This window comes from Candoia aspera, chromosome 9, assembly GCF_035149785.1.
Source record: "Candoia aspera isolate rCanAsp1 chromosome 9, rCanAsp1.hap2, whole genome shotgun sequence".
In the NCBI taxonomy this organism is placed as follows: domain Eukaryota; kingdom Metazoa; phylum Chordata; class Lepidosauria; order Squamata; family Boidae; genus Candoia; species Candoia aspera.
The window spans coordinates 5,985,680-6,001,220 of record NC_086161.1 but is presented as its reverse complement, the minus strand read 5'-3'; the positions used below and the strand labels follow the sequence as shown (position 1 = coordinate 6,001,220).

Below are 15,541 nucleotides of genomic sequence, written 5' to 3'. Positions count from 1 at the left end.
ACTACAGCATCATGGGCAGGGGGAATGGAGGGTGGCTACAGGGAAGGGGAAAATAAAAAGTTTTGGCTCTCCTTAAGCCAAGGCCTAAACGAAGGTTGTGAGTTGTGAGATCCTGATTCCAGAAACGAAAGGGGCTCACTTGAGAACAATAATATTGTGGGGTGCCTGACTCAGAAGTATCTCCTAAGTAGGAGCTGCCTTACACACACACACACACACACACACACAGTGCAGCTGTTAAATGATAAAGTTGGATAATGTCCTTGTGAGGTTCTCCCCAGGCTGTGCAAAATGCATGCTCTTGTGCAGAAAGAAAGGAAGGAGGATGTAGGGGTGTGATATGCCCTTTCCTGCTTCCTGCCCAACCATGTTTGTTTACTGTATATATAGTACAGTGGCAAAATAATTTGAAGGAATCCTCCCCCGCCCCGCCTTTTATTCCCCTTTTCTGTAACTTTGGGGTATGCATGAAAAGGGTGAAGGAATGGGTGAATGAAGAAGAAAGACTGATTCCTTTTAATTATTTTCTTATTTTCTCTCCCATCTGCCTTTTCAAGAGCCCCAGATGGTTTGTGGAAGGCCTTTTTTGATGCTTGTATCAGCAGCCTCATGAAGTAGTGCTAAGCGACAGGAACTGGCCCAAAGTCACCCAGGTCTCACTTCTGTATTCTAGGTGTGACCCTGTGTTGGCTACTACAAGAACAGCTGGCATACGGAACACATTTGCTTTATTCAAACTATTTGGGGGAGTTGAATAAAGCAAAGCCAGATAAAACAACAGAGTGGAAATGTTACTTTGAACTCAGCAACCTTTCCTCCATCTGTATGTAATTCAGAATATGCACATATACTGTATAACACTTGGATTACATAAAGAGGTTAATATGTGTGTGTATTCATTTTCCCTCAGTGGTTTGCTTTCTTCATCATCTTTGCAGGAGACTGCCTTTGCTCCTGCCCCGTTATTTGAAACATTGATTTTCTCACATCATTTAAGTGCCTCCTTGCTTATCTCAAGGAGGAGAGAATTAGGAATGTGCAACTTGGCCCGCTCAGCAGAGTTGATACTGGATCCTTTTCACTTGGCAACAGAGACACCCATTGTTCTGAGGGCCCCATGCAAATGTTGGCAGCTTTAATTGCAAAAACATTTGCTAATTCCATTCATGAATGAGTTAGGACTTGCTTGTCCTTCGGCTATTAATAAAGGCCCAGGGAGGGCAGCCTGGGTGGGTTTTGGTTTTTGGGAGTGCTCAGCTAACATATGCTGCTTCTACCCCAGCAGTGTGTATACTGCTGAGTAAACACAACAGTAGATTAGAGTAATGCTGTGATTTGGAATTTCTCAATTCTAAATTGTATGTGCATCACAGAAATAGTACAGACTGCCTGAGTGTCTCTGGCAGTGAGCGCACACTTACATATTTCCGTGCAAAATATACAGATAACTGTGTGATTGATCACAATCTCCCACAGCTTTCTTTCCCTATCAACGTGATGATTTGGGGGAATGGGAGATGAATTTTATTATTTACTTAAGCATTGATTCAATTTTGTGGCCGCATGACTCCCCAGCGACTCTGAACGGCTTACTATTAAAAAATTTAAAAGAAAACATGGCACCATGAAGCGATCCTCTGGTGCCTCAACACAAATTTAGACTTTTTTGAAATGTTGATTCCAGTTCTTGCCTCACCCTACTAATCCAGAACTTATTTGCATGGCTGTCCTAAGGCAGGCACAAAAGGCAGCATCTTCTGAGTCAGCGTGCGAGGGAATGGTGGCAAAATCCTGAGGACTAGAGAAATGTTCTTTTTTCCTTTTTCTTCTTTTAATTCTTCCAGCATGCCAATTAATAGAACAACTTCCCATCCAGAGGACTTACTGTCTAATTTTGAGTTGGCGTCGCACACGGCAGACAATATTCCTAACCGCCCCACCAAATATATTTTGTCAGTACAGATTTTTACCCACTTCTAATGTCTTCCTAAGCAAAATTTGCAGGGCTGGTTTTAATAACCACCACCACCACCCACTTAGTGGTCTGGGACTTAAATGTTACGTCTGATATGAACCTCACCTACCCCTCCTGCTTCAGGGCAGTTCTTGAAAACAGACAGCTTTGCAGTGGTGTGGGATTTTTTTCACAGATGCCTTACCCAGGCCCAGCACAAGTGATCCTTTAGGCATCAGGTTAAAACTTTTCTAATCTCCCAGGTCTTTGATGGCAACCCACAGAGATTTGCCTATTAATTTCATGGCTTCTGCTTGTCTGCTGTTATTATTGGCTTCGGCTTTTATGACTGCTTGCTGTGATATTTTAGGGTTGTTTTAACTGAGCTGTTAGCTGCTTGAACACCCAGTCTAGCGATAAGGCAAGGCATCTATGGTTTTTAAAATAGAGCAAATGTGTTTTGATATGATCAGGGGAGAGATGAAGAGGAAAGAGGAAAGCTTTGGTACAAGCAATTAAAAATTAATTGAAGTTTGCTTATACTGTTTTTTCTCCTACCAGCCGAAAAAAGCGTTTTACGGTAATAAAATCAATGGAACGTAGCATCAGAGAACCCTATGCGTAGGCCGATGAGAACAGTGAAAGCCAGGGGGCAACACAAGAGTCCTGTGTTCAGTATCAGACATGACAAATCTGCTTTTGGGTGGCTGAGTTTGGAGGGAATAACCCTTAACTGGTCTTCCCAATCGTTCTTTTAAATCCACTGATTCTAAGGATGGTGGGAGTCCCCTCCAATCTTGATGCAATGAAAAAGTGAGAGTAAAAGTAGATAAAAATGAAAGGAACCAAGTAAATTTTTAGAAACTCCTTGCTGAAAATGATTTCTGGTTTTCAGCCTGTCCTCTCTTAGGGTTTAAACCAGTGTTTCTCAACCTTGGCAACTTTAAGATGTGTGGACTTCAACTCCCAGAATTCCCCAGCCAGCATGGCTGGCTGAGGAATTCTGAGAGTTGAAGTGCACTCATCTTAAAGTTGCTGAAGTTGAGAAACACTGGTTTAAACAATCCTTGATTATTGCTGGAGCTGTAGTTTGCATTTAGGATGCCAATCCTAATTCACACAGGCTTTTGGTTATGGGGGGTGAAGCCCCTTTGGAGTAAATGTGTGTATGTTTTGTTGTCCAGCTTCGCAATTTTTTTTTGCTCCTTTATTTTTATTGTTACATGGTTTTATTGTTACTTTTTTTCTGTGTTTTTTCACTTTGGGAACCGGCCACTGCAGTTGGGCAGTGTACAAATTTAATAAATGAATAAATAAATCCAATGCACTGCATACATCACTGCATACGATGGAATGTGTTTCCAAGTCAACAGGCGTAGGATGGTGCATCCGGCTTCAGATATCTTGATCATTCTTAGTTTTTCACAACTGCAACAATGATCTCTTAAACTGAAAAATTAGTTACTCACTCAAGACGGTTTGTTCCAGCACTGGCATGGAAAGGGGGTCTGTAACCTGCTCTCCTGGGTTCAGTCTCAGCAGATGGTAGCATCTAAGGAAATATGGCCTTGGAAGCCAAGCAGGGTCCAACCTGTTTAATAAGGGGATGGGAGACCACTAGGAAGTCCCGAGCAGTAGGCAAGCAAAGAACATCCTAGAAGAAGCCGAAGGAAATCGCTTCTGTAGTGTTGCCAAGACAACTGCATGAATATGTGCACACAGTTACCAAGCATCTTTTCACCTTAAAAGTGTCCCTACCTTTCTCCCCCATGGTCAAATCCAACCATGCACCCCTTTCATTATGATGCTAATTTCTTAAGAACATCACCTGCTCCTCCAGACAACCTCCTCAGGGGACAGGATTCCTAGTGGGCTGTATCCCCCTCAAATAGCTGAGAGTCTTGGGATTCTCTGAAGACCCAAATAGGTTTTGTGTCCACAAAAGCCTTTTTGTAGCATTCTCATCGGAATATCTCTAGACAATCCCCTCATTTTACAGAGATCCAGCTGTCCCTCGAGGAAACAAGTGCTCCAAAGCAGCTGTCCACGCTTGGGGTCTACTGCTTTTTCTGGCCTTGTGGATTTTGCCTGCTAGACTCCTAAATTGGAAAGGGGAGTGTGAAGGGCAGGAATACGACGAAGTGCCAAAAGCTGCATAACTGTTGGGTGATAAAAGGGCCCAGGGTTGGGCCTGAATTGGCTGCTTCGAATGGCATTCCAAGGCAAGGTGTGAAGTTTCTCCTGGAGTAGTAAATAAGCCTGAGTTTGTCACATTGTAAGGGATGAATTTTCCCTCACGCCCACTTTGTAGCTGTGGCAAAGAATGTGTGATATTAGCAAGCTGTCCCTGGGCATCTACTACAAGTGGTTTTGTTTATTATGTAAATGGCTTTGAGTTCATGGAGATATGTGTGTGCATCTGTGCCAAGTCTTTGCATGTGCCTGGAGAAGCAAAGTTAAAGGACCCTTCATTGAACTTGGCTTTCTTTCTGTGATGGGATCTTTTCCTTCTGTCCCTCCCCAGACTAATGTTGGGCTTTGCGGATCTTGCTCACAGTTGTACGCCCTCTTGACAATCGCACATCACTTCTGATGTCAATGATGGGTAAGGATTGGGGTGGTGCAGAAGTTTGATCTGTGAGTTTTTGAAGTTCTGAAGGAATTTCTCCTAGTTCTGTGTGGATTGTTTAAGGTCAACCTTCTGTCAATTTGGCTCTTTGCTTTGCCAGATCCAGATCCAAAATTTTCCAAGGTTCTGTCCCGGGCAACTTTGTACACATGTATTCGGAGCTGCAGGTGGGAACAGCTTCCCCAACTTGGCACCTTCTAGAAGAGTTGGACTACACCAGCCATCATTCCCACCTAGCAACCATAGTGGCTGGGATGGTCATGGTCATTTTGGTCAACCTTCTGGAAGACACCAGCTTGGGGACGGTGTTGGCCACTGGCTTTTCTCAAGAGAAAGGATTGCAAAGTTTACTCCTTGGAGAGATGGATTTTATCAGGGAAAAGGGGAATGTTTTTCCAGCTCTTAGAGTTGCTTCCTGATTTTGTCCTCTCTGGCTCTGCTCCAGGTTCTTAGCGTCAACCCCATGGCTGCCTGAAAACCAACTTAATGGATCAGGGAAGTCCTGTATTTCAGAAGAACCTGGGGTATTTCTTAGCGGGCACATTCTGTTAATGCAGGACACGTTGGTGGAGTTTCTCGGCAATCACTGCTGTGTCCTGTAGACTGATCAGGAACAACAGAAAGCACCCATGTTCTTCTTCCCTATTTTAGACAAAATGAAAACAATCCAGGGTTACTCATCTTCCACTTGAGTCACTCCTGCTAAGCTGCTAAATTCTCTGCAACACAGTTCGGGGAAAAAACAACAGGGTCTTACAACAATAAGGGAGTGCGGAGAACTAACATTTGCTTCCTAGCAAATTCTGACCCTTCTCTTGGCATTCTGTGTCATCGTTACCCTCCACCCCTGCCCCGCTGGCTTTCCTACATTTATTTGTGTATGCGTGTGTGCCGAGGCAGAAATGGATGTTGTTGTAGATTCAAAAGTCCTGTTTCACAGCTGATCGCACTCCTGCCTGCCTAGGAATTCGTGCAAACATTTTCTAAAGCAGGGATGAGCTGCAGTGTAGGACAAAGAGTGAAAAAACCTGTAAGTGCTGATTCAGAATGCCGTTCCTTCCTTGTTACGAAAAACGTCCTCCTGGATTGTAGGAGGGTTGGGGAAAAAGAGATCTCTGAATCTTTTTATCCTTTCTTTCATACTTTAAACCTTGAACGCTTTCTGGAAAGGTATTGGACGTTGCCGTCCATGAAGCAAAGAGGCCAAAAATGCAGAGAATGCAATGGCCCAAAATGAGTTAATGTGGGTACATTCTCAGTCACAGTTGAAAACATGGAAGGTGCATTTCTGCGGGAGGAAAATGAATGCCCTGATTGTCTGAACAGACAGTAACAGATTTTTATTAAAGTTTGCCATTGTTTCTCTTTGCAGAAGAAGGGAGGCCCTACCATTTGGGCTGTGTTGGTGGTGGAGCCAATAAAATAATTAGAGGGTTAATGTGATTTAATCATAGCTACCTCGATCAGGTTCAGGGTAGTGTTTGCTTAAGTGAAGAGCTCCCAGGGAACGGTCTTTCTAGCAGACATTAATCTGATAGGCATGTAGCCTGCACAAGATCAAATTATATCCTTGATTAATTCAAGCTGTTCATTGGCAAAATAGACCATCTCTACTTTTGTCATTGATGCGAAATCCCTTTTGTCCGTTGTGATGGATGAAGGTAATCCCCAGGGCCTTCTGGGGATTAGGAGCAGAGTTTCAAATATGTTTTTTTTTTAAATTTAAGGAGGAGATTTCTTTTGCCCTTTTCCTCCAGAAGCTCAAGGGAACTTATCTAGGGGGTCTCCATATTACCTTCTCAAGAGTAACCCTGTGAAGTGGGTCTCCCCAGTGGTAGTCCAACATCTTAATCACCACCCCACATTAGCCTTAGGAGACCCCATAGTGAAAAGGCATGAGAGGTGGCAATGCTCTTTAGAGACAGAGGAAGTGGTTCCCAGATGTCCTACAAAAATAAATCTGGGTGGGACATCTGTTAATTTTCAGGTCATCATACTAAAGAGAGAGAAAAAAAATCGCTTGCCTGTTTGTGCAGCAGAAGGCTGAAAAAGCTGCAGGGCAATACTACCAAATTAATGTTCCTTGCAGGATTGGAAATATATTTGGGTTGTACTATCAGAGGGGCATTAAAAAGCATTAATGTATGCATTTTAAAGTCTTCATTTTTCCACATTTGCATTTCTGGACAGAACAGTCTCCTGTTCCAAGGCTTCCAAAATAGGAAAAAAAAATCCTCTAAAAGATAAGAGCCTTCTTTTACTCAGTACCCACAAACAATGCTTTCTTTGCTATAGATTTCATGAAGATTAGCTTTGCTCAGCTTCCTGATTCTTCTCTCCCAGAGAATTAGGCGATCATGCAACATTTGGAAATAAATTCCATTCCTCTCCCCTGCCCCGCCACCCTTTCTTTTTCTGCTTGGTTTCTAATAAAAGAAGGTGGTGCAAAAATCCTCTCCCGTTTTATTTAAGTCATTAATAAGTTGCATGTGTTTGATTTGTGCCTGGCCTTCCTACTCCAGCGAATATTCAACGTGCCTTGCCAGAATTTTAAAAATCCCTAAAGTGAAAAATAAATGAAAAATGAAGGCTCACATTGATTAACAGCACAAAGGCAAAAGAAAGATGTCTTTGCAGACGCATGGAGCAGGGGGATCAAGGCAATAAACTCAGCTTGGAAGAAATATGAGGAGAAGGCTTCCATAGACTCAGAGTAGGGAAAGAGGGAAAATGAACAACAACCACTTTTGGGGGGCAAGTGGGGGGTTTGCCTTGGACTGTCGCCTTGTCTAAGTGGCTTGCTCTGTCACTTTGAGGTGCTCCTAAGCAGCCCCTCTCAACCTTTTGACCCTGGACAAACCCTTAAAATATTTTTCAGGCCTCAAACGTAGGCCAGAAGCTACAAAATTATTATATTTGTTTCATGGGTAGGCCTGTACAGATGCATTAGCAGTGTTCTTAAACTAAAAATAAAGAATGAAACTTACAAATTCTTTAATGTGAAGTTGCCCAAATTTGAAATGATTCTTTAAATAAACAGTGATCCCCCAGGGAACCCCCTAGTGACCTCTCGCAGAACCCTAGGGTGCCACAGAGCCCTGGCTGAGAAACCCTATGCTAAAGTATTGTGTTTTTAATAAGAACAACAGACCAGAGCACTTTCCTGTGTCCAACAGAAACCAGGATTCCTACCTCTGGCCAAGACAAAGGCACAGATCTGATATTGCTGCATAGTCCTAAGTGGGACATCACTGTCATACAGGACCTGTGCAATCCCTTGTACAACAAAAAGTATTTGAAAGTAGTTCTTCCTGCCCACCTTTTCTCCTCTGGCTATGCCCTCTCCCTGGTGCAAATTAGCCTTTTCTGGATAAGTGAAGGTGTAGAGTTGAGTCATCTGTCTCTAGTTCTCTGGGTGAGATGGAATGATGTCTCATCATCTGCGTAAATGATGAGAAACATGCCAGAAGTTATTGAATTCCAAGGGATGGTTCGGTAACATCTAGAGGGCTACAGATTCCCCATTTATAGGCTAAATTGAACAAAAGCAGAATGGAAGAGCTGGGAGGGGGAAGTGGGTGGGGGTCCAGTTATGTCTGTGCTTCACTGTACTCTTAGGAGGACTGTAGATGTAATAGAAAGAATAACCTTGAGGGACAGGAGGAAGATCTGCAGCCCAGGCAACCGTCAGATAAAAGAAATCTGAGGCCAGGGCGGAAATGTAATTTGAGAAAGCGTCTCAGACAGGACTCTCCCTAGTTCTCTTGAAGATAAAGAGGGGTGAGGGAGGCGCATTCAGACTTGCAAGGTTCTGTTACTATAACCTCATAATAAAAGTAGTATTAGCTTGGGTGACTTGGGTTTCTAAGTCTGGTCTGCTTTGGAGGGCTAACAGTGGCATATCTCTGCACACAGCTATTCCTTTCGTGATGCACAAGGGCTGTCTGGCTGGGCAGATGAAGAAAACGGGAACCATGGAATTCTGATGTTAATTGGACCCAGTGGCCAACTTTTAGGTTGATAGTTCTCGAGTGATATGGCATCACGGCCCCCTAAAATCATAAATGAATTTGTGTCACCACCCCCACCCCCCTGAGAATAAAGCTAAGGATTTCATTAGAATTCAGATCAGGCAAGGAAGGCATCTGCCACTTTTACGGATTAAATTTTAGTCCCTGTTTTCACAGGGGTTCTCAAGCTTTGCCATACAGCAGCTACCCACCACAAGCAAAATAAGGAACGAAGTCTGGAGTCAGTTGGCACTCCTTTTTCAGTTGTGCAAACCGGATCCAATAGAAACAAAAATGATAACCCCCCCTAAATTCCCTGTAAATCCCAGGGAGGATCTAATCATTTGACCCTACCTTTGATGAAACACCCAGGTTTTTCTGCAAAACAGAAGAAGAGAGAATCTGCCTGACTGGAAAAAAAAAAGTTGTTTGGTTAACTCAGCCGCAGTTAAAATTAGCATTTCAGAATAAACTCTTCCTTCACACTAGCAAACCAGCGGTGCCTATTTTTATCTTGGCAGCCTTCTCAAGATACAGATAATTACCTCCTCGCTGCTTTCCTCTAGATCCAGATGACCTGGGAAACATTTCTTAAACATCTATGCCTCAGTCTTTAGACTCTCATTATTTGCAGCTCAGCTCTGAGGGACTAGAACTTCCAAATCCAGCAGCACTCTACCTGCAAGTGGCTGATGCTAGGGGGTCACCAACTGGGGAGTTGTTTCCAGACTGACTTTGTAAAGGAGGAGGGGTGTCTGTTGGCTCCAGAAGGGAAACAGAAAGAGGGGTCACTCTTTGATGCTGCAGATGGTCTGAGCCAGCAGAGGCAGTTCTTGCATTCTTAATCTCTGCATTTCAACCAGTGGTGCAAAAATGGGTAATGCAAAGCGAACGTGGTTTTATTTGCCTCTTCAGAGCTCGTACCAACCAAAGCCCTCTAGGCTAAACGGGCATTTTAAAACCAACATTGCTGTGTCTGTAGATTTCGGAGCGAGATTAGCCTGGGAAAGAGTTCATAATTGGGTCCTTAACCGTAGGAGAATGAGGAGCTGGTCCCGCAGTTGTTTTAAGAACACATGCCGCGCTAGTCGTGCTAAAGATAATTACAAAGGGAGAGAAATGTTTGCTTGACTCAGGCAGCTGAGTAAAAACTCAGCAATTGCTGCTACGCCTTGGAAGCCTTGGGTGTGGAGGAAAAGTTTGGAAAAGCATTTTTTCTTGTTGCCAAGAAAATGCAAAGCCTAATTAGTGCTCAAAAGCCCAAAAGGATCTACTGTACTGAGGCTGTGCTTGACCCATCCTACAAGACGAAGAGCTGTGTTGATGTTCAGAGGGTCCCCTGCTCTCCGGCCAAACTATTTAGGAATATTTGGGATGGCCGCAGAGTTCACAACTTGCTGGAGTTGCTTTGGCTTTGATTTAACGCGTTTGGGGACCACGACTCATCCCGAGTGGAACACAGCCAGGCACAATGCCGCAGTTTCCGAATCAAGAAACTTTTAGCTGATGCCAATTTATTTACTAACATTTGGTCTCTCCAAATGGGGGTGGTGGTGGTAGTGGTGAGGAGACCAAGGCTACTAGAAAAACTAGGTGGCATTGGACTTAGTTTACAGCTGGGGAGGAGTTCTTGGGCTATTTCTCTGTGGCTGTTCTACTCCTTTATGAGACCATCCCATTCTTCCCCAATTTCTTGAATGGTGTGCCCTCCAAGCCCCATGGGTCAGCCAGCCTCCCTAACACACCCTAAAAGTCTGTTTATCTCCAGAGAGGGATGATCTTACAGCATAAATAAATCCTTGCTCCTGCAGAGAAGTTATTATTATCATCTCACGTGGCTGCTGAAGAAGCAGTTTGCACGGTGCCTACCTGCAGGCAGGCTAAGGGCCTTCTCTTTCCTTCCCCCTTATGCGGATTCTTACGCAGGCGCATGTCTTTGAAGCTCGTGTATGTATTTGATGCCAGCCACGGGCAGGGCTTGCTCGTCCCTTCTCCCTGTGGAGATTCTTTCTTTCATCTTTGAGGCTCAAGCTCCCTTGTCCCTTCTCTAAATTGCCCCTGGGGATTTAATAGGCTTTGCTTTGCTCCCCACAAGCGGAGGGGGAAGGGAAGGGGAGGAGAAGTCCTTTGAAGTCCTTAAGAAAGAAAAAAGAAAAGGAGAAGATTCCCACTCTCTTATAAAAGTAAAAAAGCAGGTCCGGGCTTCTGTTGCATCTTGCAGAGCACATACCGTGTGGCTCTTCCCTGCCTATTGAGCTACAATGTCATTTCTTCTTATGTGTGGTTCTTCTCCTTGGGGCTGGCTAGCTGGGCCGGGGCGGGGGAGTGTGCATGCATTATTATTCATTCATGCAGAAATCTTATAGATGTGCATCAAAGGTCAGCTTAATCAGAGAGGTCGTTCGGGGTTGGTGTGCTTTTTGCACTTGGAACCCATCAGATCTCTTTTTTGGCAGCAAACGAATTGGGCTAAAGTCACCATCTAAAGCAGCCTTTCTCAAAGGGTGATCCAAGGACCCTGGGGGGGGAGGGTCCCCCGAGACCCTCTCGGGGCTCCGCGAAATCACAATTATTTGCCAGACGCTGAAGATACTTGCAAAAATTCAAATCCTGGTTATTGTTTTTTATTTCTTTTAAAAAATAGGGCTTTTTCCTGAAGAATACTTTGTGTTAATATCTGATGGGTTTCATATGGTGGTTTTGACATGATTCAATCAATCCATATTCTACGAATGCGTCAGTTTCAATTTTTAATACGGTGAATGTCGATAAATATAACCCTTGCAAACCAAAGCTCCTGGGGGGTCCTCCAAAATTTTTAAAAGTGGGGAGGGGTCCTAAGCAAAAAGTTTAAGAAGCACTGATCTAAAGAATGCTTAGTATCCCATGAGTCCTTGTCCTTGGCAAGTATTGGCAAGGCTTCGTGACATCACGAGCCTCCTGCCTGTTGGCCAGGCAGGCAGGGGAAGGCGGGTTTGACCGCCACAGCCTATCAGGGTTTAGAACGTATGATCTGCTTTGCCAGGCCTTGGCAGCGTGTCCAGTGACGGGAGCGATCTGCTTTTTCAGCTGACTGTGGTTAGAGGTTCCCACAACTTAACTCTCTGAAGTTAGCTTAACTCTGAGTTCGTTTGGGGCTGAATTAATTAAACGCTGTTCGGTCTTCCTGCAGAACACTTTTCTCCTCTTAGCCCACTTCTCAGTGCTGTGCAATCAGGGACCGGCATTTTCCAAGAGGGGCACAGCCTGATTTGCTGTAAATCAGCCACCGCAGATGGAAAAACAACATAAATCAAACCGAAATGTTTCTTTTAAAAAAGCCTTGGGAGGGTCTGTTGCATTAGGGCAGTGTTTCTCAGCCTTGGCCACTTTAAGATGTGTGGACTTGGACTCCCAGAATTCCCCAGCCAGCATAGCTGGCTGGGGAATTCTGGGAGTCCAAGTTCACACATCTTAAAATGGCCAAGGCTGAGAAACACTGCATTAGGCACTCAGTGAGTAAGACACTCAGTACAAAGCACAGGTTATAAGTCCCTTAAGTTTTATTGCCATTCTTTTTATATAGAGTCCCTTTTCTGGGGAGGTGGGCGGTGACAAATTCGATAAATAAACAAACAAACAAATAAATAAGGAATACATTTTATATGAAATATGAAATATTTTATATTTTATATGAATGTAAAAAAGAGAAGCTGAGGACTAAGGCGTTTGCAGGAGCGGGGTATCGGCATGAATGCATTTAGCATTCACCAGTTTGACCCTGGGTGGGTTGGAGCCAGGTCGTACATTCCCAGCGCGCTCTGAATGTGTTGGAGTTGTCGTGAGCCACCTTGAGGGTAGGTCAGCTTGCATTAGCTCCCTGTCTGTAATGCGACTGTGCTTTCCAGGGCGGTGCCCTCTGGCAAGAGGCTTCCACGTCCGTCCAGAGGCATTCTGAATACGACAGCTTTGTCCGTTTGCTTGGGGTTGCATTGAAAATAGGAGTATTAGGGATGCTCAATGCCTTGAGTTATGTATATATTTAAAAAGGCAAGGTAAAAATACGATAATATATTATGCTTTATAATATAATAATGTAACATAATAATAAAAGGAAGAATAATAATACAAATAAAAGCATAAGAGAGTCTGCCCAGGATCAGATGAGTTCAGACATGCCATGTCTCTGGAAAAGTAGAAGAAAAGTGGGGTTCGCTTTGACCTTATGTGTTTCGTTTCGTTTCATTTCGTTTCCTGTGTCTGTCTGTCTGTCTGTCTGTCTGTCTGTCTGTCTATCTATCTATCTATCTATCATCTCTGGAAAAGTAGAACCAAAGTGAGGTTCAGCTTGACCTTATGTAGTTTCATTTCTCTCCCTCTCTCTCTCTCAATCTATATATGGATATATATTCTGCATTTTCTGCTTCTCTCCAGAATGGTTCAGCTTGGCCTTGTATCCCAGAGTGGGCTTCTCAGCACTTGAGATGCATCAAATAAAGAAATTTATTGGCTGAAGCTCCTCTGTCTATACTTGGGTGTTAAAAAGTCTTTGTCCTGTTCAGTGTTTAGGGAATGATTCACTGGCCCAGCCAAAGTTCCCATTGTTTCAGTTCTTCAACCTTTCAAAACCGGACCAAATTGATAATTTGGCTGCCTGGATCTTTGGATGTATTTCAGAAAGATTGGAAACCTTCTTTAATAAAGCTGACCCATCGGTGGAACTGGGTGTGAGCAGATGCTGAGACTGGTGGTTGGTAAACTTACTATAGATGGTAGGGCTGTTTTGGGGGGGGGGGATTTTAATTAGGAAAATTAGAGGTGTGGCGATCAAGTTGACTAAGTGAGGATTTCATGGCTGTGTGTAATTTTTACTGTGATTGTAAGTATATCGTGGTGTATATTGATTTTACTGCTTTTGTGTATTTTTAACAGTGAGCTTTAAAATGTTAATTTGGATTGTGGCAGCAGAGCACATCATAAACAAACTGTGTGTGTGTTTGTTCCCACCAGGAATCTGCAGGGTTGTTTAGAATTTGCTACAGGTTAGTTGATCAGTTCTCAGCAGGTCTCAGCATCGGAAATCTGAAATCTCAGATTTCTCTGGGATGGGAAACTAAACCACGTTGTGCTCTTTCTTGGATGGGAGATTTCCAGGGGCTGCCCGAGTTGTGGGCTACCCTGGGGAGTCCAAAAAAAAAAATCTGGAAAAAAGGCAATAGCAACCCAGTCAGTATTATTACCAGGAAAAGCAGAAGTTGAGCGTGACTCAAAGACGACTTGAATTCACTTTTGAATTCCTCATCGGGCTACTGGGCATTTGTTGCCATTCTGTTTGGCCTCGACGGGTTGCGGAAAGAGGTCCTTGAATGCTGATAGAGGAGAGAGTATCTGGCACATTTGGAAAATAGCAGGCTAAAAATAGAGGCAGAGAGAAGAAATTGCTCCAGGATTAAAGGAATCTGCCTTCTTAGCTAAATGCTTTGGTTTTGACTTGGCTTTGGGCGGGGGGGGGGGGGGCTGTTTTTAACTCTTCCCCTGCCAACATAATTCACAAGACTTTGGGCAGGGAATGCATTCCTATTTTAAGGAGAGGAGGATCGACACCCTCTTAAATAAGAAATGCTTACATCTTCTGAAGTTCAGTATGCAGGAACTAGGATCCCCCCTCCCCAAGTATGTCAAAATAACCCCACCTTACCCTGCCTCACCCTGCTGATTCTTCTTTTGGGTTTTCTTGGCATGAATATCTCTTTTGCAGTTTTTTTCCGCCACCCCCCCCCCCCACCAAGGGAAAGGTATCTGGGAATGGCTTAGTTTTTCTTTGTTCCTTTTGTTCAGCCAAAGAATGCACTACATTATCCTTAAAAAGAAGGCGTGTGTGTCCAGGGTGAGAATTTAGAAAGGATTTCGGCCAAGGAGGGATGAAAGATCAGTTGTTTGAATTCTCCCTATTTTGGCTTACAATTCCTCACAGGCTTATTGTAATCAGATGTCTTTCCGATTAATATTTTTTTCACAGTTTCACCAGAGTAATTGGGAAGTAAGGAAACAAGATACCATTTTAGCCCAAGATACTGGCTAAAAATGTACAGTAGTGCCTTTTCATTATTCCTTGGAATTCAGTTAGAAGTTGCTAAATACTCACAATTATTGTTCTTGGGCTAAAGGTACTTCCCTTCTTGTATTTGGCAATACCAAAGAATTTCTTTAGCCCCGGAAGGTGCCAGTTAAAACTTCCAATGTGTTTGACCCTTTGGAGTAAAGAAATATAAAGAAAGATAGCATCTTTTGGAGTCTACCCCAGCTAGAGAAGCCAGAAAGAGATTCAAGTTCACCCATATCCCTAGCTTGCTTGATTTCCCTGATCTGTAGTTCAGAGGGTGGTGTAATGCATGTGAGAACCAGCCCTGGGTTGGGGTAGTCAGGGCTACTGACAATATTCAGTTTTTAGGCATTAGAGCAGTGTTTCTAATGCAGTGTTTCTCAACCATGGCAACTTTAAGGTGTGTGGCCAGTTTTGTTGGGGGATTCTGGGACTTGAAGTCCACACATCTTCAAGTTGGCCACAGTTGAGAAACACTGCATTAGAAGACTGAGTACAAAGATGAGAAATGGCCCTTTTGAACGCAAACCACTGTTAGGTATCAGAAGGATGCAGTGAAATAAGGGTGTACAGTTTTTGTGGATGTGTTTGTATGCAAGAAAATGGGCACTGTCCTCCAGATTCCACCTCTCGGGCAGAATGCTACAGTGTATTTCAAAGGGAAGTACTGTATGGAGAAATGATGTGTTCATATATGATTACACACACACACACCCCGGGAAAGACACAGTAAAACCCATTGTCTACCTCCATGGTAGAATTTCCTGTCCCTAATCTTTGCCATCTGCTCCATCCTTCCTGGTTTCTGCCAGCAGCATTGTCAAAGCTAGGGAAGCGGAGGGCAGGAGATTGAGACTTACAAAGAG

General features: G+C 43.7%; 2 protein-coding genes across 2 annotated transcripts in view; both read left to right on the top strand.

Annotated features, from left to right (window-relative positions):
- Window positions 1-15,541, top strand: part of ACAD8 (acyl-CoA dehydrogenase family member 8) — a 256,274-nt gene that overhangs the window by 158,180 nt on the left and 82,553 nt on the right. The gene's annotated exons all lie outside the window — the stretch shown is intronic.
- The window catches only part of JAM3 (junctional adhesion molecule 3), a 31,327-nt gene that overhangs the window by 527 nt on the left and 15,259 nt on the right, over window positions 1-15,541 (top strand). The gene's annotated exons all lie outside the window — the stretch shown is intronic.